Source organism: Phocoena phocoena, chromosome 10 (assembly GCF_963924675.1).
Source record: "Phocoena phocoena chromosome 10, mPhoPho1.1, whole genome shotgun sequence".
Lineage (NCBI taxonomy): Eukaryota > Metazoa > Chordata > Mammalia > Artiodactyla > Phocoenidae > Phocoena > Phocoena phocoena.
This window is the reverse complement of record NC_089228.1, coordinates 23,568,326-23,594,031: the sequence shown is the minus strand read 5'-3', so window position 1 is coordinate 23,594,031 and position 25,706 is coordinate 23,568,326. Positions and strand designations below refer to the sequence as shown.

The 25,706-nt window shown below is 45.7% G+C and overlaps 1 protein-coding gene across 2 annotated transcripts in view; it reads right to left on the bottom strand.

Annotated features, from left to right (window-relative positions):
* Positions 1-25,706, bottom strand: part of LRIG1 (leucine rich repeats and immunoglobulin like domains 1) — a 118,387-nt gene that overhangs the window by 79,753 nt on the left and 12,928 nt on the right. The window lies entirely within an intron of this gene.

The following is a 25,706-nucleotide window of genomic DNA, read 5'->3' as shown; positions in this document are numbered from 1 at the left end:
CCATAAAAATTGAAGGTGGTAATTTTTAAACCACCTATTGAAGACAAGTGTGAGCTTGTCTGCTCTTAGGAGTATTTACAATGGGATACTTAGAAACCAGCAGGTTAGACTTGGAACAGAAAATCCACAAATGGAGAGAATTCTCTCACGTCACAAAAAGGACTGAAAAGACTGAAATTTTCTTCTATGGTGAGCATATTATCATGACAAAGGTGGGTGGAAATCTTGTTTCTGGGTCTGCAGATACTGTGAGTTTATAATGACTGTGACATTTATATCATCATAGGTAATGGGAGTTGTTGGGCTAAAGGAAGCATGAGAGAAAGACTCAGAAACCACGAAGGCAAGAGCAGGAAGGGCAAGCAAGCAATGCGGGTGGTCACCTGCCAGGTGTGGAATGAGGTCGACACAGCAGTGGCCACTCACCCGCCCTCCACCTACAGGGGGCATTTGCTCCTATTTCCAGAAACAAGGGTGGTATTGACCAGTCTCCTCCATTTCCAAGAGAGGCTCAATCTCTGAATTTTTATGTGAAATCTTTTCAATTTTTTAAGTATATATATAAATCTGCAGACCATATTTAGCCCAAGAACCACTGTTTTTCAAGCTCTGATCTAGGTTCAAAATGAATAACTTATTTCTGGCTTGTTATATGTGGCCAGGGCTGGAGCTGGGGCTCACAGGATCCAGGACCCAAGCAATTCCTGGTGGCTCCATTTTGAATGATCTGGAATGAAATCCCTTCCCTCAATTCCCACCACAGGAGGGTCCACATCCTTCAGCAACTCAGTATTAGAATAAAACCACTTTCGGACTTCCCTGGTGGCACAGAGGTTAAGAATCTGCCTGCCAACACAGGGGCACGGGTTCGAGCCCTGGTCCGGGAAGATCCCACATGCCACAGAGCAGCTAAGCCCATGTGCCACAACTACTGAGCCTGCACTCTAGAGCCTGTGAGCCACAACTACTGAGCCTGCGCTCTAGAGCCCACAAGCCACAACTACTGAGCCTGAATGCCAGAACTACTGAAGCCTGTGAGCCTAGAGCCCGTGCTCTGCCACAAAGAGAAGCCACTGTAATGAGAAGCCCATGCACCGCAACAAAGAGTAGCCCTCACTAGCCACAACTAGAGAAAGCCCGCGCTCAACGACAAAGACCCAACGCAGCCATAAATAAATAAATAAATAAAATAAAAAGATAAAAAAAGAGGATAAAACCACTTTAAATCACAACACCCCTTGGTCCATCTTTCCCTTAAAGAGCACACACAATTTACTTAAATTTCAAAAATGCTACACAAATTCTGCTTTTTAGATAAGGCAGCTTGAGAAAGGGGGCTTCCATAAGCTAGTTGTATCAAGAAACCAGCCAGTAACAGGACTTAACATGGAGATTCCAGTAAGTAGCAACAAAGCTTTAGATACTTGTCAGTGGAAATTTAAGCACTCACTGGGTCTGCCTGGATGCGGTGACTTTTTGACTTTCAGTGAACTAGAAAAGCCATACATCAACAACTGAGGGTCTGCAGACTGGCTCTAAGAGCAATTATCCTCTCGAGTGCCTATCAGCCACACAGACAGAAGACAGTGGCTGAGGCTCGGGTCCCTTGGAACAGCTGTGCTTGTGGACACAGAGCTGCCTAGCTTTTTAGTCTTGAGAAATAAATCCTGGTACAAGCTGCTGATCATCAACTGCTTTATCAGGAAATGGGGAAAATATTTATTCTCCCTGACAAATAAATACAATCTGAAGTGAAATCCTCAGACATTTTCTTGTTTGCTCATTTCTGGGAGGCACGCTCCCAGCATAATTATTTTTTATCGTGGTAATATATATATAACACAAAATGGACCATCTTGACCATCTTTAAATGTACGGTTCAGGGGCATTAAGTATATTCTCATTGTGGTGCAACCATCACCACCATCCATTCCTCACTAGAACTTTTTACGCATCTTGTCCAACTGAAATGCAACACTCATGAAGCACTAACTTCCCATTCTCCCCTCCCCGCCGGGGCTGGCCTCCTCCACTCTACATGGTGTCTGTATGAATTTAACTTGGCTCTGTACTTCATGTAAGTGGAGCCATACAGTATACGACCGTGTGTGTCTGGCTTATTTCACTCAGCACAATGCCCTCAAGGTATGTCCACGTTGTAGCATGTGTCAGAATTTCCTGTTCCTTTTTGTGGCTGAATAGCATTCCATTATTCCATTGCATGCAGGTAAGTATGTATCTCACTCACGTTTTGTTTAGCCCTTTAACAGCTGATGGACAGTTGGCTTGTTTCCATCTTTTGGCTATCGTGAATCAGGCTGCTATGAACATTGGTGGGGTTTTTTCCCAGTATAATGAAGTTTTTTTAAAAAAACCCCACAAAAACCCTTTGACTGCCAGGCTTCCTGACAACATTCATTCCTCAACGATTAAGGACATCCATCTACTCAGCCCAAGAACTGTGGAGAGAGGGGTATGAATTCTCATCTCAGGTCTGAAGAACAATCTAAGAGTTAATCGGCGAAAAACCTTTAACGAGGCCTTTCTTTCAGGTGGCGGCTGACATGCACACCAGTCAAAAGCATCTCACTTATTTCTACAGACACGATCGCCCCTTACCAGGCCCGACATCTGAGTGTGTCTTCAGTTGAGGGTTTCAGATTCTCCTGTCAAAACAATTCATCTGTCAGCAGGACAGATGCTGTCAAAAGCATTTCTGCACCTTTCAGGAGCAAAGCAGAGGGGAAAGAAACCTCAGGGAATTTAGTTACTGCCAATTGCAGCTTTCATTAAACAGTGTGTCAGCCATTGTCATAACATACACTTCCCTTGTTCTTGGCACAAAGGGTGCGCAGATCTTCGAACAATGGAGCCCGGCCGTAGATATCCTTTCTGCTAACGTGCTGAGAGATGACTGTCCGGCCCACCATTTGCCCAACACACAGGAGGCCTCTCGGCAGAGACCAGCTCAAGTCTTAGCCAGGTTCTATCTGCGGCTGAAAAGCAAAGGCTTCAACAGTGCACGACAGTAAGCTGCTTGATGAGCCTTTTTCCTGGCAAGACCCCCTACCCTGATCCCACAGAATGAGAAGAGCTAAGTGTTCAAATAGCTGAGAAATCCCCACTGTTCTGTAAACCTGTGCTCTCCAATTCAGCAGCCACTAGCCGTGTGGCTACTGACATTTACGCTTTAATTAAGATTACAGAAAATTAAGAATTCAGTGTCTCAGTGGCACTAGCCATTGTCCAAATGTCCAACCACCTGCGGCTAGCGGCTACTGTCTTGATGCACAATGCAGGGAGAGGACGTGTCCGTCATCCCTGAAATTTCTATTAATCTAAATCATGGAGTAATCAACAAATACGTCTGAATCATAAAGTAATCAACAAATATTTAAAGTGAAACAGCAGGTAGGGAAGAAACTTGGACTTTAAAAATAAATTTGATGACTATAGCTTTATAGTACAGTCTCAAGTCAGGGAGGCTGAGTCCCCCAGCTCCGTTTTTCTTTCTCAAGATTGCTTTGGCTATTCGGGATCTTTTGTGTTTCCATACAAATTGTAAAAATTTTTTTTCTAATTCTGTGAAAAATTACAAAACAGGTAGAGAGTTACAGACGTAGAAAACAAACTTATGGTTACCGGGGTAAGGGGCGGGGGAGGGATAAATTGGGAGATTGGGATTGACATACACACATTACTATATATAAAATAGATAACTAATAAGGACCTACTGTATAGCACAGGAAACTCTCAATACTCTGTAATGGCCTATATGGGAAAAGAATCTAAAAAAGAGTGAATATATGTATACGTATAACCGATTCACTTTGCTGTACACCTGAAACTAACACACAACACTGTACATCAATCATAGTACAACAAAAAAATTTTTTTAATAAAATAAAAAATAAATTTGAATTTCCCAATCATTCAAGAGCTTTGTTAAAAACGTGGTGGCGGAGCGGCACGGATCTCAGCCGACATCTTCTAGGCACACGCAGTTCTTAACCAGTTCCAACAGAGGAGAGAGCTTTGAAAACTCGATCCACAAGGAAGACACTCTTATGAAAAAGAAATGCCCTCTGAACGTAATTCTATAGGCTTAATCAGTATTTACATAATCTGACCAGCATCTTCCTGGATTACAACCAGAACCACATATTACAAACTTGGCAAACGCCATTCAAAACTGGCAAACAATAATTCATTGATTCCTTGGAAGTTGAGGGATAAAAAGTTCCGTTTACTTGAGTAAGGTGTGGTGAGCAAATAACCCCAGCATCATTAGACAACGTCTTTAGCACTTCATCCTCAGAAACAGGCACTGCTCACAGACCCCTGACTGTACAGGCCGAACCTCTCACACGGGGAAGGAAGGTGCAATGCATGGCTGTATTTTTCAACTTTAATAAGAATAATAATTCAAAGTGGAAGGAACTGGTCCCAAATCTGTGACAGGCATTCCCTGGGGAAGGAAGTTTTCCCATTCAGTTTGGTTTCCTGGCCCGTCTATTTCCCAGTACTCAGCCCTGTCTGGGCTCCCGAACGGCACAGGACTTTGCAATGTTTTACCTTTCAGACGTTGGCTAAAGTGAAGAATACAGCCGGAAAGAAAAGTGTGAAGCAATCCAATGACCCATCTGCTGAGCACATGGGGCACAGAGGACTAGCCTGGGAACCTCTTCTTTCTTGGGAAACTGTGGGTTTCATCTGTACGTCTCTACCTGACCTCACACTGTGCTGTTGGTCGTCCATTATAAAAGGAGTCACCAGCTTAGGTCTAACTGGGAAAAAGTGATTGGTCCTTTCAAATTTCAAGGGGTGTGAATGAGGAAGAGCATGTGACTTGTTAAAAGTTATTTAATCCCTTAAGCTTTTAAGGCCGTTTCTGCTGCATTTTTACCTTCTGAGGAATTACACATCAAGTTCCAATGAAATCACCACACTGTGTTCCCTAGGCCCACATTATAAGGTTTTACGAGAAGAGATTTCTTTTTAAATCTAGGATATCAGATGTCTTTATCTTTTTTTTCTGTTGCAATGTTTTTCCCCCTCATTTACCAAAAGCCACAACTGAATGGCCTATTCATACACAATAAAGGCTTATACTGAGAATGATAAAACTGTATCTTAAACTGGAATCACTCCTCTGACAGCATCACCCAAGAATTCCCACTCAGAAGGTAGTTCTGTACTTGTCTTTCTTCGGTGAGCTGATCAACCATATATTGCCTAAACTGAGGCTTGGACAAAGAAACACATTCAGCAAATAATCAAATGTAAAATCACTTGATAGCAACTCAATACGTACAGCTCACCTTGAGAGCTTTTGGTCACTAACGTTGAACAAAGTCAGTAATGAGTCACAGTTATTCCGATTTTTGAAAATGTTACACAGATAATTCTCTATGCAAATGAGGCTTACAAGCAACTCAAAAGAAGAAATAATACACACTAGCCATTATACAAACCCCAGAGCCAGTCACTCCTTAAAATCGGCTTTAGAAATTGGTGCGGGTCTCTGAATTCTGATGCTTAAGACATTGTTTGAGAGGAGTCAGCCGCGTGTGCCTCTGTAATCCCGCCAGTCTTAAATGTGCTTCTCTGCCTTAGTATCTCACACATCTCACCTGGGCCTGTGGTTGATTTGAATGGAGGTTTAAGTCTTTGTCCTACAGCACCCAGCAGATGTCAAATTTGCCAAATATTTATTGAGTGTTTGTCTACAATCTGCAATGCACTTAGGTTAAATTCTAATACAAATCAGGATAAGATCTAGTCCTTGACCTTAAGGAGTTTACAACCTACTGGTCAGATAAGTCTCTGGACCAAATAATTCCAGCCAAAGGCTGTGACAGGGCAAGCATCTTGGGAATGATGGACCAGCAGTTGCAAACTGGCAGCTTTTGGGCCAAAGGTGGGTTGCAGGGAGATTTCTTTCTGAGTGAAGAGTGTTTGGAGAAACCTAAAGTTTTTAGCAAATAATAAAAAGTTTCAGCTTCTCTTGAAATTACAGGCATACCTCAGAGATACTGTGGGCTCGGTTCCAGACCACCGCAATACAGCGAATATCGCAATACTGCAAATCGGACAAATTTTGTGGTTTTCCAGTGCATACAAAATTATGTCTTTACACTATGCTGTAATCCATAAGTGTGCGACGGCATTACGTCTGAAAGAAGAATGGACATACCTTAATTATAAAATAACGCTGTTAGAAAAACGGTGCCAACAGACTTGCTCGATGCAGGGTTGCCACAAACCTTCGATTTGTGAAAAAATGTAATAAAGCGAAATGCAATAGAATGTGGGATGCCTGTCATCACGGGGCTGGCACGCTGACAGCACACTCAGCTACGTTTATTTAGCAAGGACCCCGGCTGACCACAGACCTCACCACTCCTACTGTCTCCCCCAGGACCTCTTCACTCATTTGCAGTATCTCCCTGGCCCTGCAAGCATCTGAGTTTGTCCTCTCGGCGTGGATACCACGGAGTCCAGGTGATGTTCAGAGCAGGGAAGACCAACTGCGATGAGGAAGGTTTATCAGAAAACGCAAGACCTTAGCTAAACCTGGCAGAACAGTAGAAGAACAGCATGGTTTTTAAGGAAGTGTTTCAGGAAACAAGGCCAGAACAGTACAATAAGACACGGAAGGCATGAATCCTAAAAAAAAAAAAAAAAAAGCCAAGTCAGGACCTCCTAGAAAGGAGAGGTGCAAGACAGGAATTGTTTTAGGGCAAAGTCATGAAGAGTAGCCCCACGTTTGTCAGACATACAACCTAGCAGGCAGTTAAGTCAAGGGTTATACAAACCTTAGCAAACCCCAGTGCCAGGTCCACCATGAATGTTAATCTACAGGGTCATTAAAGCTGATCCCCACAGGAACAGAATATCTCCTTGTTCATCTACTTCAAGTTTTGAGCCAAACACTCAAGAGGCCCACTACCACTGAAAGTAATCAGCCTTTGCTTTCCACAACAGCCCTTAAAACAGGAGACCTTCAGATCTGTTTTGCCTGCCCAAATCTTAGTTTGGCTAAAGAGAGACAAAGTAACCGGATATGATAAGGCTTTCTTATTTAAGCAGTCTCATGTTTGATTGTGGAGGATGAACGGAGGAGAAGCCCACAAATTTCCCACCACAGTCATTCATTAAATATGGCCTGTGCATCACGGACCCTTAAAGATTTAATTAACTTCATTAAGAAGAGGTACTCCAGCCGATGCAGCGGCAGCAGCTCTGCAGTTGTTTTTTTTTTTTGCGGGGGGGGGGGGGGGTGGAACCTTACAAACAAAGAGAATTTAGGCACAGAATAGCTGCTGGCCACAGGCTGAGCCTCCCACACACCTGTCACAAAGAGACCGCCCCCCAGGACCACCCCAGCAGGGAAGAGGCACCTACAGCCATCATTTGGCTTTGCGATTATTAGAGAAGTGGCTTTGCAGAGACTTGGAAATGGGGAGGGGGAGGGGAGGGGACAGGAGTCTGGTCACCTCCTCTCTACTTTATCACCTCTGAAGAGGGATCACTAATTCACCCTTTCAGACAGTCCTTAAGCTCTCTAGGGCTTTCCAAAGTCATCAGCCCCTTGCCGGGCACCATCCCACACACAGCTGAATCCTTCCCTCCTCAAGCCCAGCCACTCAGCACAGCTGAGGGTGGTGATGCCTCAGCTGCAGGTGCTCCCACCCCTACCAACCTCTCCTTGTCCTGAGCACCGGGGGCTCCAGTGAGAGTGGAGGCTGATCAGTCAGGACCCAAAGGGGACAGACGTGCGCCAAGAACGCGTGCTCACCTCCAGCGACACATTTAGAGGCTGGAGTGCCTTCAGTTAAAAAAAAGGAGGAGAATTTTCCTAAATGAAAACCATGCTCTACGGAGGCAGGAAACAGAGACTCTTGCTTCTGTTGTAGTTAAAACAAGTCGGGCAAACGGGACAGGCAGTGAGGGACACATTAATCCAGTGGATAAATGTGGAATCCATGGTTTGTCAAGCGCTTCGTAGAGTCCCACCAGTGCCCCTGTGGTCACAGATTACTGTTTTCCTGTCCTAACACCTCCACCTGTACCCCTCTGTCACTACAAATATCCACTTTCAGGAGATTATTTTCAGTGGAACCAACCACTGCAAAATACAGGGTGTTTAGTAAAACCATGATGGGGATTTGAAATTCATTAACTTTGGCTTGACCTACGCAAGATGCAAACTACTAACACCTTAGGAACCGTTCTTTGATTGAATGCTTCACGCAACAGAATTTGAATGTGTCAATGTGGGCATAACCACCAACCGTAAGTGATACTGTGATCAATTTCCTTTTCCAACACACTGCAATGCTTCTCCACTGAACACTGAGTGACTGCCCACACTTCATGCCCCCACCTAAGGGCCCTGAGAGGAATGTGACTGTCAGAGAGGGAAATAACCATTTTAACATGGCCCCATAAAAAGCACTCTTGGTCGCAAGAACAGGGTGGCCAGATTCCGAGCCTGTCTCGCTGGCAGAAGCTACAACTGAGGATTTCATTGGGATAAAGGGATAAAGAAATTCTGTATCAGTGACTCAAGATTCTTCAGAAATGAAACCTCCAATAATGGAGTACTTCCCCTGAGTACAAGAGACACACTGAAATATTAAGAACAAACAAACAAACAAAAAAAACCCTTCCTACCATCTGAGTCATTACAGGCCATTCTAAACACTCTTGTCTAGATGTTTCCTAGAACCAGGAAAGGACTAAAGCATTCATTCTATGCTTTTCTAACCCTCATCTCTTAAAATTCACTCTAACATAATCCAACCAACAAAAAATAGTAGTACACGAACCTCACGTAACAGAAATGTACGCCAAAAGATGAAAATTAAACTTTGCACGTGTGATGATCAGAGTTTGTTGATGCTGTTTAAAAGAAGTATTTAGAAGAGTGATTTTAGGCAAATATCCTTTGGGGTTACAAAAGGGCAATATATGATAATTTGCCTAATCGTCCCCCTTAAAGGGGAGGAAGAAGGAAAACAAAAGACTTTTTTTTAAAGCAAATACATCTCTACAAGGAACAGCTTACCTTAGTTTTATCAGCATCTCTTTCCTTTCCCACTCCCACACAAAAAAGTTTAAGGGACGAATGACGTAAGTGGGCATAACTACCTTCCCAGCATAGAGCTGCTCATAAGGAAAACCCTTTCTGGAAAGCCAGAAGTTCCTAGGGGTGTGCTCTGGAATGCCCTAGCAGCTTCCACTGGAATTTACATGCATCTTTTATTTTTCCAACTGAAATCACACCCCAGCATTCACTAATGTCTCAGGCATCTCTCTGTGCCTGTGCAAAGCCCAAGCACCCACAATCTACAAAGCTAACATGAAAATCTAGGTTTACTTGCATTCACCGTGATACTCTGCATTACAAACAGATTAAGCGCAAGGTTCCCACAAGTGTTACCGAACATTCTCTTCTTGGTTTTCCACGTCTTCTTCTAGGTTTCAAACAGTCAAATATTATCTTCTCGGTTTATCCTCCCATCTTTTCCCAGCTACCTCCCAACTTAAAAATGAAGATGACTCAAATACAGAGAACAGATCCCTGATATGAAGTCAGCCAAGTTCAAAAACTGAATTGACTCACAATTTCTCAAGAACACATCCGCTGCATTACAGGGAGGCATGCAAGGGACTCGAGCTAAGTATTTGAAAGAAAACGCAGTTTGGAAAGGTCAGCCTCTTGTCTAACAGTGAAGGTGCTGACTTTATTAGCTAGCTTATCGACTTGGGATCTCGTTCTGTCATTTTTCCACTGGGCTTTTTAAAGTTTATGCGTGTCATGAAATGCTCAGCAGAAGCCAAAATTTTTCTTTCTATGATGCTCACACGTCACGAAAACACCATAAAATTAAAAGCCATCCACGGGCCTCCCTGGTGGCGCAGTGGTTGAGAGTCCGCCTGCCGATGCAGGGGACACAGGTTCGTGCCCCGGTCCGGGAAGATCCCACATGCCGCGCAGCAGCTGGACCCGTGAGCCATGGCCGCTGAGCCTGCGCGTCCGGAGCCTGTGCTCCGCAACGGGAGAAGGCCACAACAGTGAGAGGCCCACGTACCGCAAAAAAAAAAAAAAAAAAAAAAAGCCCATCCACATCGCTGTCCTGAGGCCATGGTGACTTCTCTGGTTGTTGAAACGGCCGAGTAGATGCTAAGTAAGTCAAGGTGGGGCAGCCAGGTGGTATTTCAGCACAGCTTTGGCACAGAGTGCTTTCTGCTGTTGCAATACAGGGACTTCCTTTTCACTGAAATTACAGACACAAAGCATCAGATGGCGCCTGTGACCTGCACCCTGGACATACTAAACTTTTACTACGTCGAATGGAAAACTGGTGGTGAAAATGACGGAGCTGCAATACACTTTTGCTGCTTCTTCTTTTTTTTAAATCATTCATCAAGACTCCTAAAAAGGATGCTTTCCCTCTTCCATGTGGTCCATCAACATTCGCAGGGGCCCAGGGCATCCTAACACCTACCTCCTCACAGCCACACCCTCCCCACCACCACCCTGCCTCTTGAGAGTTTGTAGTTCCAGGTCATTTACTCCCAAAGATGTGTCTTAAAGGTTGGATCCTAACAGTACATTCCACTAAATTATACCTCAACCAAATAATGACCACTGGTATCTACAAGATGCGAGTCCGTTTTTAAAGTAAATCACTAGCAAAATCAATGAAAAGCTCTACCGGAAGTCATTCACAAGTAATTCCCTTTGGACTCCCAGTTACAGGCTGGAGAGACCTCAGAAACTCCAGGTGGACCTCTGTGAGTGCTAGGGAGACAAAAGCCATTCACTTCCCATCCCAGCAGGAAATCAGAGGCCATGGTCCTACCAAACCCAGACCTCCCTGACATCAGCTACAGAGAGGCAGCTTCCCTATGAACAGCCAGCACTTCTTCGCCTAACACGTGTTACCTGTTGAACACATACATACACACACACCCAGCTTCTACCGTCACTCCTTTTTAAAGATGATGTAATCCAATTCGAACTGGTCACAGTCTCTGCTCAGCTTGTCCTGGTCAACCGACTCCATCACCCTGGTGGGGAGAGGCTGACTTGTTCCTGCAGACTTCACACTGACAAAAGTGGCATCCAAAACCCTCTTCAGTTAGAAGCCAATTGGGTTCTACGCACTGAGATACAGGGAATCAGAGTACAGTCTGGAGTGTGGCAGAGTTTGTACAATTAAGGCATTCAGTGATGAGACCCAATCTGTCTTCCAGGTCAGACTCTGCAGGCTGGCTTTCCTATCTCCTCACTCCCTCCCACTGGAAGACTGTCACAACAAATAAAAGGTGCTCCCATCCCAGGTCGGGTCTGCACGGCCACACAAGCGTGACTCTGCAAAACTGTGCTGGCAACTCCGTACACCTGTGGCAAACTCCAGCCCTGATCCATAAGCCGAGGCGGGTTTGGCTTCGGTGAGGCTTACCCTTGCCCGACCACGGGGAGAAAACCACCCACGCTCTCAGACCCAGAGAGCTCCTGCAGAAAGGCACCTGCACAAACTCGCCGGGGTGGGTTAGAAGGTCACGAGTGCCTCAGAAAAGATTCTTTCTTCCCAGGGGCATGGGACAAATGGTAGGCCTGCCACACTGCTGGTGTCAATATTTATCTAAGGCCTAGGTATTCACCATGGTAGAAACCGGGCACTTTTTCAGTTCATGCATTCAGGTAATTTGCCACTACAAAACCCCCAAACAGAGATTCATTACAGCTTGAATTTCTTTTCTTCCATTGCCATAGAGGAGGCTGGCGGCGGGGCCCACGGTCTATGTCAGCCATAATCCCAGCAGCTCGAGAATAAACCATTCAACGTGTTTCAGAACTGCCAATATCAAATGGCCTTGCCCCGGGGACAATAAAGAGACACGGAAGTGAAACGAAGCGCCTGCTTTCTCCCTCCCCATGGCATGCATGTTTTCTGCCCTGGAAATGAACAAAGCTTAGGCCTTGCAGTAAAGGAACTGAACCCCCCAGAACCACACCTGGGCATTTCTAGGTGTGACTTACACTGCAGGATTAATCCAGCAACCAATACTTAAAGGTACGTGCAGCTCGAAGGAAGCCATGTGCTATTTCAAGAGCCCTCTTTGCTCAGCTCCGATTCTCCCAGACTCCCCCTCCTTCTCACCCTTTAAGGAGTCTTTCTCCCTTAGCCTCCCCTTCCCCCCAGATAAAGGCCTATACACAGTCCCCCTTCCCAGGTAGAAGTCAGAAGAGAGAACTAGCCCATTAATATCAAGGTTAGGAGGCCCTTAGGACCCCTGAAAATAGCTGTGCGTCGTGGAAACCAGGTTCACAAATGGATTCCTCCAAGTCTCTCCCCGCCACTCAAAGTCCTGAAATCGCCTTCCTGCAAAGGACGCTGAGCTGTAGCTCCCTCTGTTGGCTGTGCCGGCTTCTTCCAAGGAGACTCGCTGCTGTGGCCTTGTGGGGTAGGCCGACTTCAGGCTTTCACGCCAACGAAACTGAGGCACTGGAGAAAGATGGCTCTCTCTCTGGTGACAAATTAAAGAACCTGCCTCAAAGCCCTCTTGCAAAGCCGCTGGGGAGTGAAAAGACATCTCAAGCCAGCTTCCCATGATTCACTAAAACTACTTTTCTGATCCCATACACACGATGCTTCCCAGCTAGATGGGTATCCCGACCAACCCCCTCACTAGGATCTGCACACTCCACGCAGCTCACTAAGGATCATCAGACTTATATCTGCCGACAGGCTGCAAATCACTTCCGTTCCTTCCCGAGCAAAAGTATAATGGCAAGTGATGAGCTATGACGCACGTGTGCTCTATGAGGGGCCAACATTCCTACCTCTGCTTTAAATATGCCTGCTGAGGGAAAGCAGCCCAGCGCTGAGCACCAAATGGCAGCAGCTGAGGGTGTGGTCAGTTTCATTTTTTTTCTTACATAAAAATATACAGGACACTTAAGCACCCAGTATTTCCTCACGCACACTGAGGTTAATAATTCACAACCAACTGACATTCATCGAGGATCAGAAAATTTAAAGGTGGTTTGTGCAAACACTCCTGTTCTTGCTCTTAACAGCTGGTTTATTTAACTGATGGCTTCTGTTGCCATTAGGGGTAGGTAGCACTTCAAAAGCTTACGTGTGAAGGCAGATACGCCACTACCTGGGTTACTTAGCCACTGGCGCACATGTTACCCAAACCCCAGCAATTATTTTCCTCTTACACAGAGAAGTTAGACAATTCCAGTAAGGTAGAAAATCCAGGACAGCAAAAGTCCTGGTTTCCTGATAAGACTTTACTGCAAGCATGCTCTCTCTCTCTCTCTCTCTCTCGTTTCTAATCTGGGCCCTCCAGACGGACAATTCCCCCAAAATGTCAGTTCACGAGAGAGCAGGAGGTCGGTGGCATAACACTCACGCAAGAGGCAAGCTGCCTGGATCTCAGACCAGACTGTCACCCACCCAAAAAGGAGGGCCCGATTCCCTCTCCTCTCAGACCTTACTCTTTCCACCTCTCTTGATCTCACTTAACTTCACACTCTCTCTAAAATCACGTGCGTGTGTATTGAGAATGGGCAGGGGGGCAGCCTTCTGCAGACCCTTATCTGAATGTCTCCAACCTGCTGTGGGACAGGTCGGTTACCAGTGGTTGGCGGTGGTTGCTTTTCAACCCAGGGAAATAAACCTTGGGGGTCCGTGTTATCTGCAAAGCCATGAACTTGCTACAAACATGGGATCCACCGCCTGGGTTTATGAACCCACGATGGCTCTAAGGCCACATGGACGTCCACATAATCCTTGTTAAAGAGGTTACACATTAACCGCCACACATCTCAAGAGCCTATCGCCTCCACAATCTCTACACCTTTCATATCCCGCCTTTGAAAGGGCTTTCTGGAAGTTGCTACCACAGTGTTTGAAATAAATAAAACTGGATCTATATTTTGCTTTAGTTTTTAATAAGCAGCTATTTCAGTGGGAGCAGCTGGCCCTTAAAAGGCATCTAGTTAACCCCCCAGGGGCAGAAAATAATAATAAACCCAAAATGGCAGACGTACAGGACGGCCAACCTGTGGTTATTTCAACACGTGTTTCAGGAGCATGGGGAAACAGTGCCTGGGATAATACCGCATGGCAGAAAGGCCAGTGGTCATTCACATGTGGTTTGGAAATGAATGAACACACACAAGTTGATTAAGCACCAGGAATGGTGCTGGACTCCAGGACCACGCGGCAATAAAGTGTTCTCTACCCTCAAGGAGTGTACAACCAGGAGGCGAAGACGGATGCTGAGCGAGTAACCAGAGATGTGTACCAAAGGCCATCGCGGAACAAGGCCTCGGCCACCCTCACCCGGGTGTTTGGGGAGATCTGCCTGAGGAACGGTTTAACCTGAGACCAGAACGATAATACAAGTCACGCAGGAAAGGCACAGGGATGAGAGCACAGGCAAAGGCCCTGAAGGGAGGAAACGGCTCAGCTGGTTAAGGAAACACCCAGTTCCCTGTCACCTGAGCTCAGAAGGCACCTGGTATCGAGCGACGGCAGAGAAGGGAGGGCGGGAGACAGGGGGACAGGCACCTGGTACCACAAGGATGTGAAGCTGAGCCAAAGGGAGCCCACCATCCAGGGCAACGAGCCTCACACTTCACACCTGAAAGCCGAGCCCCCCGTAGAACTGCTTAAATGCAGATTCCCAGGCCCTGACACCACAGATTCAGACTCTAAGGTCAATGGAAGAGTCAGAAAATGCCTATTGGCTCCCTGGAGGACCAACAGAAGGCCACCACGTCATCACCATTTCAATAATAATCAGCCCACTGGCCAGTCCACCTAAATCGGTAGCTGGCCAAAGATGGGCTGTCAACGCTTTTCCCAAAGCGTACCTGTCGGCCTTCTCTCAAGTGCCACACTACCGCCTGGGACCCCCCCACCTCTCTCCATTCCGCTCACCTAGAAGGGGACTAGGGAGTAAGAAATGAAAAACACATAACAGGCCATCGGGCCCTCCAGCCCGGGCCCAGGGTTCCCAGTGCCTGCAGAAGCGCAGTACTGACCCCCCGAGTAACCCCACCAGCCGCTCTCCCTCTGGCTTCTCGCTGTAAAGGAAACCGCTTGCAAAGCCTCGGCTTCCTTTCTCATTAAAAGCCACCAGGGCCACAGTTTTCAATTAGCTGTGTCAGCCTACCACCCCGAAGCGGCCCAAGTTCAACATGCGGGCCCTCCCCGCAGCTTCCGGTCTCCACCAAGCACTTCACACCTCCCTATTGTAAACCTGTCCAGAGCAATTACCCTGGCTGCATTTGGACAGCCTCAGGACCACATTTCTGTCTAATTTATAGCTGCGAAGCTCTGTCGGCAGAGGCAGCCTTGCCCTGGAGCAGAGGAACTGCAGAGAAAATGGTCAGACCTGGCTGTAAAGGCATGTGCACAGCAACTTTCCTTAGGTTACAGGAGGGCAAATTCTCCCGTGCTCCCAGGGGCCAACATGGCGTGATAAGTAAGTTCCCCCAGAGAGTCTGAAATCTGGATTTGCTGCAGGCATAACTATTGTTCTGTTCTGCCACATTTCCTCCTTCGCCTGGGATTACAAACAGGGAGACAACTCAAGCAAATAAACCAGGCAAGTGCCGCACGTTATATTTCTACCTGAAGATTTTAAAAGTCTTTAAAATCTTAAAAATAAAATTCTGCTCACCTAAGGAACATAAGACAGAGAGATTTCTCTATCTGGGGAATTCAATTCATCCAAAATTTTATGACCTGTCTCTTTTTAAAACATGCACTTCTTAGAACTCAACAAAAAGACAAATGACACAGCGGAGAAAATAATGGCAAAGAAAATGAAGAAATATTTCTCCGAAGAAGATATACAAATGGCCAAGACGCACATGAAAAGATTCTCAGCATCACTAGTCATTAGGGAAATGCAAAACAAAACCACAAGGAGATACCACTTCATACCCACCAGAATGGCTATAATTAAACAGACAGATGATAACAAGTATTGGTGAGGCTGAGGAGAAATGGGAACCTTTATTTGCTGCTGCTGAAATTGCAAAAGGGGGTGTGCAGCTTCCGTGCAAAACAGCCCAGCAGCTTCTCAAACACAGTTACCATACGACCCAGCAATTCCAGTCCTAGGTATCTCCCCAAGACACATGAAAACACACATTCATACAAGAAGTTGTACACCGATGTTCATAGCAGCATTATTCACATTAGCCAAAAAGTCCATCAACTCATGAACGGATAAACCCAGTGTGGTCTATCCAAACAAGGGAATATTATTCAGCCATAAAAAGGAAAGAACTGCTGATACATGCTACGACATGGAAGAACCCAGACACAAAAGGCCACTTATCATATGATTCCATTTATATGAAATGTCCAGAATAGGCAAATCCAGAGGGACAGAAAGCAGATGTTGCCAGGGGTTGAGAAGAAGAAAGAGTGGGGGGGGGAGCTGCTAAGGGAATAGGGTTTTGTCCCTCGGTGATGAAGATGTGCTAGAATTAGTAGTGACGGTTGTACAACTCTGTGAATATACTAAAAACCCTGAATCACATAGTTTAAAAGGATGGCTTCTGGGCTTCCCTGGTGGCGCAGTGGTTGAGAGTCCGCCTGCCGATGCAGGGGACATGGGTTCGTGCCCCGGTCCGGGAAGATCCCACATGCCGCGGAGCGGTCAGGCCCGTGAGCCATGGCCGCTGAGCCTGCGCATCCGGAGCCTGTGCTCCGCAACGGGAGAGGCCACAACAGTGAGAGGCCCGCGTACCGCAAAAAAAAAAAAAAAAAAAAAAAAAAAAAAAAAGGATGGCTTCTATGATACTGAAATGATATTTCAATGGATCTGCTATAAAAAAACAAAACACAAAACCTTCTGCCTTAACAGGCTTTCAAAATTCCAGACTGAAAATGCCACCTAGCTACTTCTCTACCACACAAATGCAGAAACAACCTTTTCCTCTAAGTGCTAGGAGATAAATGAAGTGGGGTACAGGCAAAATATGCACATTTCAGATGGTAAAGGCACGGTACCACCTCTGAAACCCCTCCCACCCAGTCAACTCCTTCTTGCTTCCTAAACTGTATTACTACACTCATGACCATGGCTCTGCCCATGAATCTGTCAGAAGTGGAAAACCTCAGCTGGAGTTTATCCCCCCACAGAAAACAAATTCTCAAGATTTCAAAAGAGCATTTTTTTCTTCTTTTTTCAGTAATTATTTAATAAGGCTGTGGAAAGCAGGGTTTTCCCGACGGCCAGCCATTCGAAAATGAAGAACAAGCCAGAGGCAGGAGGAAATGTCACCACAATGGGGAGAAAATAAATTAGCTAGATTAAGATCTAACTGATTAAGATCTGACCCCTTTCTGTGGTTCAGGCAGGCAGATTTTAGAAAAAGAGCATGCTATTTCAGGAAAAGTCCTTCCAGAGGAAAAGTCGGCAGGGGGGTGAGACTATACGTTTCAGTTTTATATTAAAAATTTGTTGACGCTGATTGAAAGCAGATGCAAATGGCCAACACCTCCACATCCCCTGCCCTCCCCACCTTCCCCCACAGGTGTGCTGGGTCCCTTCTGGTCAAGAACGTGTCCCCCTAGACTGTAGGTACCACACCACAGCCCAGCCCTCGCCAGCAAACATGCAGTTAACTGGGAAGTCCAAAAGTCTAATGGGGCCAGGATGCCAACCAACATCAAAGAGATTCCAGTTGCTCCCCTTATGCAATAAACTTCTTTCACCCAACATCATTCACACTTTCAGAGTGCAAAGTTCACTCTGATATTGGTGGCTTTCTCACTTTGTAGCTTTTTTGGCAAGTGTCCCTTGGCCTGGTTGTTCATTAATATATAATCAGAACATTAAAAGCATTGTTTCGCCTTCTAGGGAGGCTGTGGCCAATTGAATAAAGCCGACATTGTCCCTGGGATGGAGGAACTACCTTGTAAGGCACAGACAATTCAAAGATGCCCAGGTCAAAGGGTACGTGTGTCCACACGCCCACACTCATACAGAGCTACGTTATTTCACAAGATGTTTTTGATATTCCTGGCAAGGGGGTAAGATTAAAATGTTGATCTTACCACAGAAATGAACCTGGCGTTTCCTTCCCTTTCAACACCAAATTACTCCTTACCTTTTAAACCTTTCCAGGAAGTCATGATATTTGCGGCAGGAAGACAGATGAGCGAGAAGGGACATCCCAAGGGCCATCAGGCAGTCTACAAGGATGCTGGGGAGGGCACTACTTTTACTTTTCAAATCAGACACACACCAGGACAACTCACTTTCGAGACCATGTTTACTTTGCCAAAAGCCACATTCTAAACACGGGCTCGTTTGTGGAAGGGAAGCTGCTTACCGTCCAACCTTGTTTATGCTCCAAGTAGGTTTGACAGAAAAACCACATCAATTTGTTTTAAAATAATTTCCATTTGCTGGAAGCTGTTCCTGAAGGGTTCTCCGCCACGCTAATCTGCTCTGATTCCTACCAGCTGGAGGTGCCAGGCATGCCGGCCACAGATGGGGTGGGGTGGGTTGGGCATAGGCGGGCTTGCTCTGCAGGCAGGGTGGCAGGCCGGGGTGACTTCTGGGGACCCACAAAGCCACTGTGACATCCCCCTCTGGGACGCACAATCAACTCTGGTCTAAGAAGAACACACAGGCATTTCCTAGTTCAGAGGCAAAACCGAACTAGGAAATGGACACACTCACACATAAGCACAGTTTTCCAGGCAATGACACCGGGGGCGGGGGGAGGCTTTTCATGCTTTCAGAAACACATCACCTCTAAGTATTAGGGATATGGATGTGTGTTCGAGACCGAAGTTCACAGTTGAGGGCACTAAGAGAAATTGTTTGGCTAACAGAGCCTGAGAAAAAGAAGGAAACTTAAAAAAAAGGAAGTGTCCATGGGTAACACCAGCAAAGATCTGCAGCCTCGCCAACCGAAGAAACACAGATTAAAGTAATCCAATGCCATTTCCATGTATTAAACTGGCGTGTGGTTAGAGAAAGATAGCAATCTCATGTTTGTGAAGGGAAAACGGGCAAAATTTCACATGTAAATCTTAAATCTGTGGCCTCTTAGGAACAGCAGTGCCAAGTCTTAAGAAGTCTGCATATCCAGAGCAACTTAGATTTAACTCATCCTAAGGAAATAAGAGATGTATAAACATATATGTATAAGGATGTTTACCACAGTTTAAGAAAAAACCTAAATACACAATAGCAGGGAAGTCTAATTATAACTTAAACCATATTTATTTAAATGTTTAAAGTTGGAGAAAATATTGATGATACTGAGTCTTAAAAAAAAGCACACGTTCTGTTGTACATACACCTGAAATGAATATAATGTTACATGTCAATTATTCCTCGATTAAAAATTTTTTTAAAAGCAGAATTACAGGAGAATAGTAACCCTAATTTTGTTTAAAAAAATATAACTTGAAATACTACTCAACCACAGACATTACTGGAAATGTATACACCAAAGTGATATTTATCAATGGAGAATAAGATCAATTATTCTTTTTTCTTGTGTAGTTTCCTCTTTATGCACTATATGTGTCTACCATGTGTCACCAGAAAATTAAAAGTAAATAAAGTAAATTCACAGGGAATTCCCTGGTGGTCCGGTGGTTAGGATTCGGGGCTTTCACTGCTGAGGGCGCAGGTTAAATCCCTGGTCAGGGAACTAAGATCCCGCGAGCTGTGCGGCACAGCAAATCAATCAATCAGTCAATTAAATTAAATAAATGCATGGTAACTAGGCTAGCAGGTTAATGGCACAAAACCCCTTTAACATCAAGTCACCTTCCTCAGCTTACCGGGTACAAAAGGGTCTTCCTACAGAGCCCAAGACCTTGACACCATTAAAATAAACATCTGAAGCAGAGCGCAACAGGCAGAACACAGCTTTTCCACTGCCTCCTGTTAGCATCTCTGGGGGACTGCCGACACCTGAGGACCAGGCTAAAAGGGGCCAGATTTAGAAAACTGCCTGCCCAAACTGCCTCCAGCCACTGGAAGCTTCTCTCTAAGTTTCTATTATTTTTAATAAATTTATTTATTTATTCTTGGCTGCGTTGGGTCTTCGTTGCTGCGCGCGGTCTTTCTCTAGTTGCAGCGAACGGGGGCTTCTCTTGCTGCAGAGCACGGGCTCTAGACGCGCAGGCTTCAGCAGTTGTGGTGCATGGGCTCAGTAGTTGTGGCTAATGGGCTCTAGAGCGCAGGCTCAGTAGTTGTGGCTCACGGGCTTAGTTGCTCCGTGGCATGTGAGATCTTCCCGGACCTGGGATCGAACCCATGTACCCTGCAATGGCAGGTGGATTCTTAACCACTGTGCCACCAGGGAAATCCTTAAGTTTCTACTTTGGACTGAACCACTGAGGGCACAGTAACCTGCCCTTAGTGTGTGTATGTATATATGTATGTATGTATGTATTTATTTATTTTTGGCTGCATTGGGTCTTCACTGCTGCCCATGGGCTTTCTCGAGTTGCAGCCAGCGGGGGCTACTCTTCGTTGCGGTGCGCAGGCTTCTGACTGCAGTGGCTTCTCCTGTAACGGAGCACAGGCTCTAAGGGCGTGGGCTTCGGTAGTTCCGGCACACGGGCTCAGTAGTTGTGGCTCGCGGGCTTAGTTGCTCCACGGCACGTGGGATCTTCCTGGACCAGGGCTCGAACCCATGTCCCCTGCATTGACAGGTGGATTCTTAACCACTGCACCACCAGGAAAGCCGCTGCCCTTAGTGTTCTTATAACTCATCTGGTCGAGGAGAACAGCCTTTCTCTCTGCCAGCAAAGAGGAAGAAAAAAAATGACCCTGGTCTGGTCATCCCCTCTGTCAAAGTAGAGGTCTTAGCAAAGTAAAGGAGAGCCAGGCAACCCAAACCAGCTGCCTGGCCAGGGCTCAGCATAAATAACCACAGGGGAAGGGTGCCGAGACAGCCTCGGTCTAGGTAAGACGCAACCCTCCCCCGCAGTGTCGACTCTGCAAAAATGGATTCCAAACATTGGCTCCAGCAAGAGAGCAGAGAAGAGAACATGGAGGCAGGTGGAAAATGCACTGTGGGCTCCCTTGCCAAACACAACACGGAGGAAGGTGCCGGGCCTGGTCCACCTGACACCAGAGACCCAGAAGGAAGGCAAGTCCCTTAAACTGGAAACGGGTTTCAGGAACAGTACTTGGATATGGGCTTTTAACAGCCACCTTCCCAGAACAGAGGGACTAAAATGACAGTCAGTTCTTCGTATGGCATGGCAGCTGCCTGTACTTGTCATCTCTCCACTTGGCTGCCATTTCTTTCTTCTTCCTTTCCATTCTTTTAAGTTCCTCAACACGAATATTTGGTGGAGGATGGAGGAAACTATCAAACTGTCAAAGAGACAAGGTATAGAAATGACAGACAGCTGAGCCCCTGGGAGGGTTAAATTATCCCAGTTGTCTGGGAAGGGTATTTCTGTAAGACTTTCAGGACGACATACTGGGTTGGCTAAAAAGTTCGTTCAGTTTTAAGTAAAAATAAGACACATTTTTTCACTTTCACCAAGAACTTTACTCAACATGCTCATCAACCGAACAAACTTTCTGGCCACCCCCAAGAGAATGGATACCAACAGCTCCCCCTATCTGTCCTGAGCATTTAATGTGTCCCAGGCTTTATGCCAGATTATGGGAGCATAACAGTGGGTCTGAACCAAAGCCAGTCCCTGCTTCCATGGCGTTGACACAGTTTAACGGGGGAATGAGATATTAATCAAATCAGGACATGGAACTTCTGTATGAAGTACTGCAGGGTTCCTGAGGCAGGAATCTAACCCAGAGGGAAGGTCAGCAAAGGTCTCCAGGAGAAGAGACATTTAAGGGGGATGTGCAGCAGTTTGCAAGGCAGAGAGGGAAGAACGCTCCTCCAGGCGGAGGGAAGAGGATGTAAGGGACACGTGACGCGTGCAGTATTCCAAGAGCCTGGAAAAAGTCCCAAGGGGTGGCCGGTGCACACGGAACCAGGTAGGAAGGATCGATGAAGCTGGAGAGGCAGGTGGACGGCCAGGGCAGTTAGGCAATGGGAGTGGTATGTTCCAATGTGTGACTCCTGCCAAGATCCCCATGGCTGGAGGGGGTGGAGCAGAAGAGATGGGAGTAAAAAGTTTTCTACTTCCCGTAAAGTCTGCATAACACAAAGATTATAGAAGAAAACTGAACATAAAATTTATCCACCTAATCACCTTCTTTCCATCTTTGCTGTAGTCCTTTCTTAAAATGAAGGGGTGGGGGTGGCGGGCAGTGGGTCACTGATGGCCACGGCAGTCTCCCAGGACGACATACAGCTCACAGGGCCGCATAGCCCAAGGCATACCAAGGACCTCAGGCAGAGTACACACTCCATCGGCTGGCCTAACTGTTTATACGTTCTTGAGTTAAAAATACACCACTCAGGTCAGTGTTAACACCAGGGCCTTAGGACCAAGGCTGTTTGTAAGCCGGTTACACAAGGCCAGCCTAGGACTCGCCCATCTTTTAAATGTGCCTCGATCTGCAAATTGTCTGCCGATACATCAGTGGGATTATAATAAAGCCACCAAATACACACGCATTTGAGAAAAACACTTTCCAAACCCAAGGATACTTTACTGTTTATAAATAGTTTACTTTTTTTGATCCCCGGGCATATAATATTCGCAGTTGCTCCAGAAACCAAAGAAACATAGAACAGGAACACAAACCACAACCTCGCAGAAACAATAAACAACAGATGGCGAGACATACGCGCAGGCTGCCACCCCCTGCACCAAAGGGGCACACAGAAATGGATGCTGACACACCAGCCTGCCAACGAAGACACGTGCTCTTCTAGACACCATTTACGGAGCACCGTCCATAGAACTAAGTGTTAGGTGCTTCAGGCCACCAAGGAGGTGATCGGCCAATCACAGGCCTCAAGGAATTCAGAAACTCGAAAGGGAGGCAAGAGAAACACAAAAAAGCAGACAACGCCAGTCTTACTGTATTCTTTCTAAATACCGCTATGTAGAGTCGGGTGTGGGTTCTAACTCTGGAAAGGTGCTAGATTCTGGGCAGGTTAATTCAACCACTCTGGGCCTCAGGCATAACAAAGACATAAGATATTTCACAGAGTGAAGATGACAGTTAAATGAGTGCATGTCCATGTGTCCTGATGCAAAAACACAAACTTACTGCTATGTGTTGGGCTCCCTTCTAACAATTATAAAGTATTTCAATTTTGTCCTCATAACAAGTTTAGTGAGGTGGGCACTATGATTATCCTCATTTAACATAAGAGGGAATGGAGTCAGAGGGAAGCTAAGTAAACTGCCCAGAGTCACCCAGGACGGTAGACACAAGCACCACCACTACCACTGTACCACCTAAAAGCATGGCTGCCTCATCTCCACCACCAACACACCCACCACCACACATGGGACGTGAAGGGGGCTTTGTAGAGGACAGGAACACAGTATTATCTTCCCCAGGAGATCCTGAAATGCTGCACCGTTCTGGCCTTTTCATGGGTTAACACAGCTTAAACTTTAAAAGTTCAAGACAAATGCTAAAATAAATTCAGACTCTCATGTCACATGTGCCTTAACTAATGATTCGGATAAGTTGATGTTCATAAAACTTTTTTTAAATGTCATCTGTCTCAAAACAAAGGGAGGGGGTCTCGGTAAATAAGTGTGGCCGTCATACTGCTTTCCAAATATGGACATGTCTATTTCAGGGATCACAAGCTCATGTCCAATCATTCTGCCAATTTCACCTCAGTGCTCATTTTTTAAAACTCTGACTAGAATTTTCCAACTACAATGTAACTTTAAGCTTTTGTGTTTCTTCTACATTTAAAAAGAATGCCATTTCCCAATATATAACTCCCAGATGTAGAATTCACAGATGATTCATCTCGCAGAACAAGTGTTCAGAGACATCAGCTCCAAATAGAGCAAAAACTTGGAATTCCCTTCTCCCTCAAAGTAAGAACTCGCCTAGATCTGCTCTGCTCAACAAAGTTTGTTTTCAATTATATTTCCAAATTCTTTTAACAATAACTGCATGGCGTCTGGCACCAACACATCTGATTCTTTGAAGTGGTTCTCAAGCAGAGAGTAGAAAATAAGGGTAAAGGGTAAAGGAAGGGAGGCCCATCCACAGTTTTTGTTTTAGGTCAAATATTCTCTGCAAAAGTGCTCTTCAACATATAAATTCAGACAAAACGCAAGCTATGCGTTCGCCCTGAAGGTCCCCGCTACAGGAAGTACCATGATTGAAGTTCCTGAATGTATCCCTTTACCCATCAGCTGGCTCTTCACGGGAAAACAGATCTTCAGCACAAAGAAAATGGCCTTTTACTCCTTATATCTCAACTCCAAAAAACCCTTTTGTTGAGTCCTCAGCACAGGTCAATTAGGAGTAATCACACTTGGAGGGTAAATTACAGAACCCTTTCCAGACACAATGAAAACATGGGATCCTTTCTGCCCAGAAAAAAGGTGCACCAAGCCCCAAGAAGGAGAGCTATCGGGCAACAAACAAATAATTATCAAGGATTCCTGGGTACATGAAAGTGAGCAATCCTGCTGCTTTCAAGTCTAAGTGGAGAAAAAGAGACAGGGATGTGTGAAAACTCACCTAACCAGAGAGACGCTTTCTTCTGGGAGAGGACAAGATAGAAATAATAAATCCATCGGAACAAAGTCAAGCGAATAACAGAGAGAGTGTCTAATGTTGACAAAAGAAGCTTGTGGAAGAGTGGGGGGACTATTTGGCCTATTTTGATCTCAGAAAGCACCTGGGCAAAGGCCACCTTTAGGTCTTAAAGGGAGAATAATAAAAAAAATGAAAGTCTAGTTCTTTGGACCATTTCCTTTAGTCCTAAAGTAGTCCCTAACTCTTGTTAAACTTCCTGTCAAGAAGTTCTAAACCACTAATTGTGCCTCCAACTTCATTGTATTTTAGCTGTAGCCCCAAACAAGGTTCCAGATTCCAAGAACTAGTTCTAAAGAAAAAAAAGAGAGAAAAATCCAAAGCTTCCACCTTACGAAAGTGTACGTGACAAAGAATGAGCGGAAGGGATAGAAAAGCCCAAGAGATTCCACTGACGGCACAAACAAACTCCACGTGGAAGAAAGGTGGATATTCAGGACACAGAAAAGAAAAGCTCCCAGGCTCGGCACGACAAAGTCTTCTAAGGAGTCCAATTGTGACAAGGACCACAATTTTCAAGACCAGTGTTTGACCAAGAGGGAACCAATGAAGACCCAGGCAGATGGGTCACTTGGTATGAACTTGACCAAAAAAAGAGTACGAGAAAGACTTCAAAAGTGGAGAACTCAAGCCCCTGGACTGTACATATTAAGCTGTTGAGTTTCCACCTTGAAAGGCAACCTCAAAAGAGCTCCCTGTTGAAAGGGTTAAAAGCTACGCTGATACCCACCGCCTTCCCTGCATGTTGTCAATGGCGAGCCAGCTCAGAGAGGACTGATGAAGGGGTGTGTAGCTGCCCTTCCTCAGGCGATTACTAGTGAATCGGCTACAGGTGGCTCATCTACTCCCTTCAGGCAGCTTATCAACACCACCTACAACTTCACTCATCAGAACTACGCAGTGAAGGCCCACTCGAGAGAGATGCTGCCTGCAGTGGCCCTAAGAAAGGC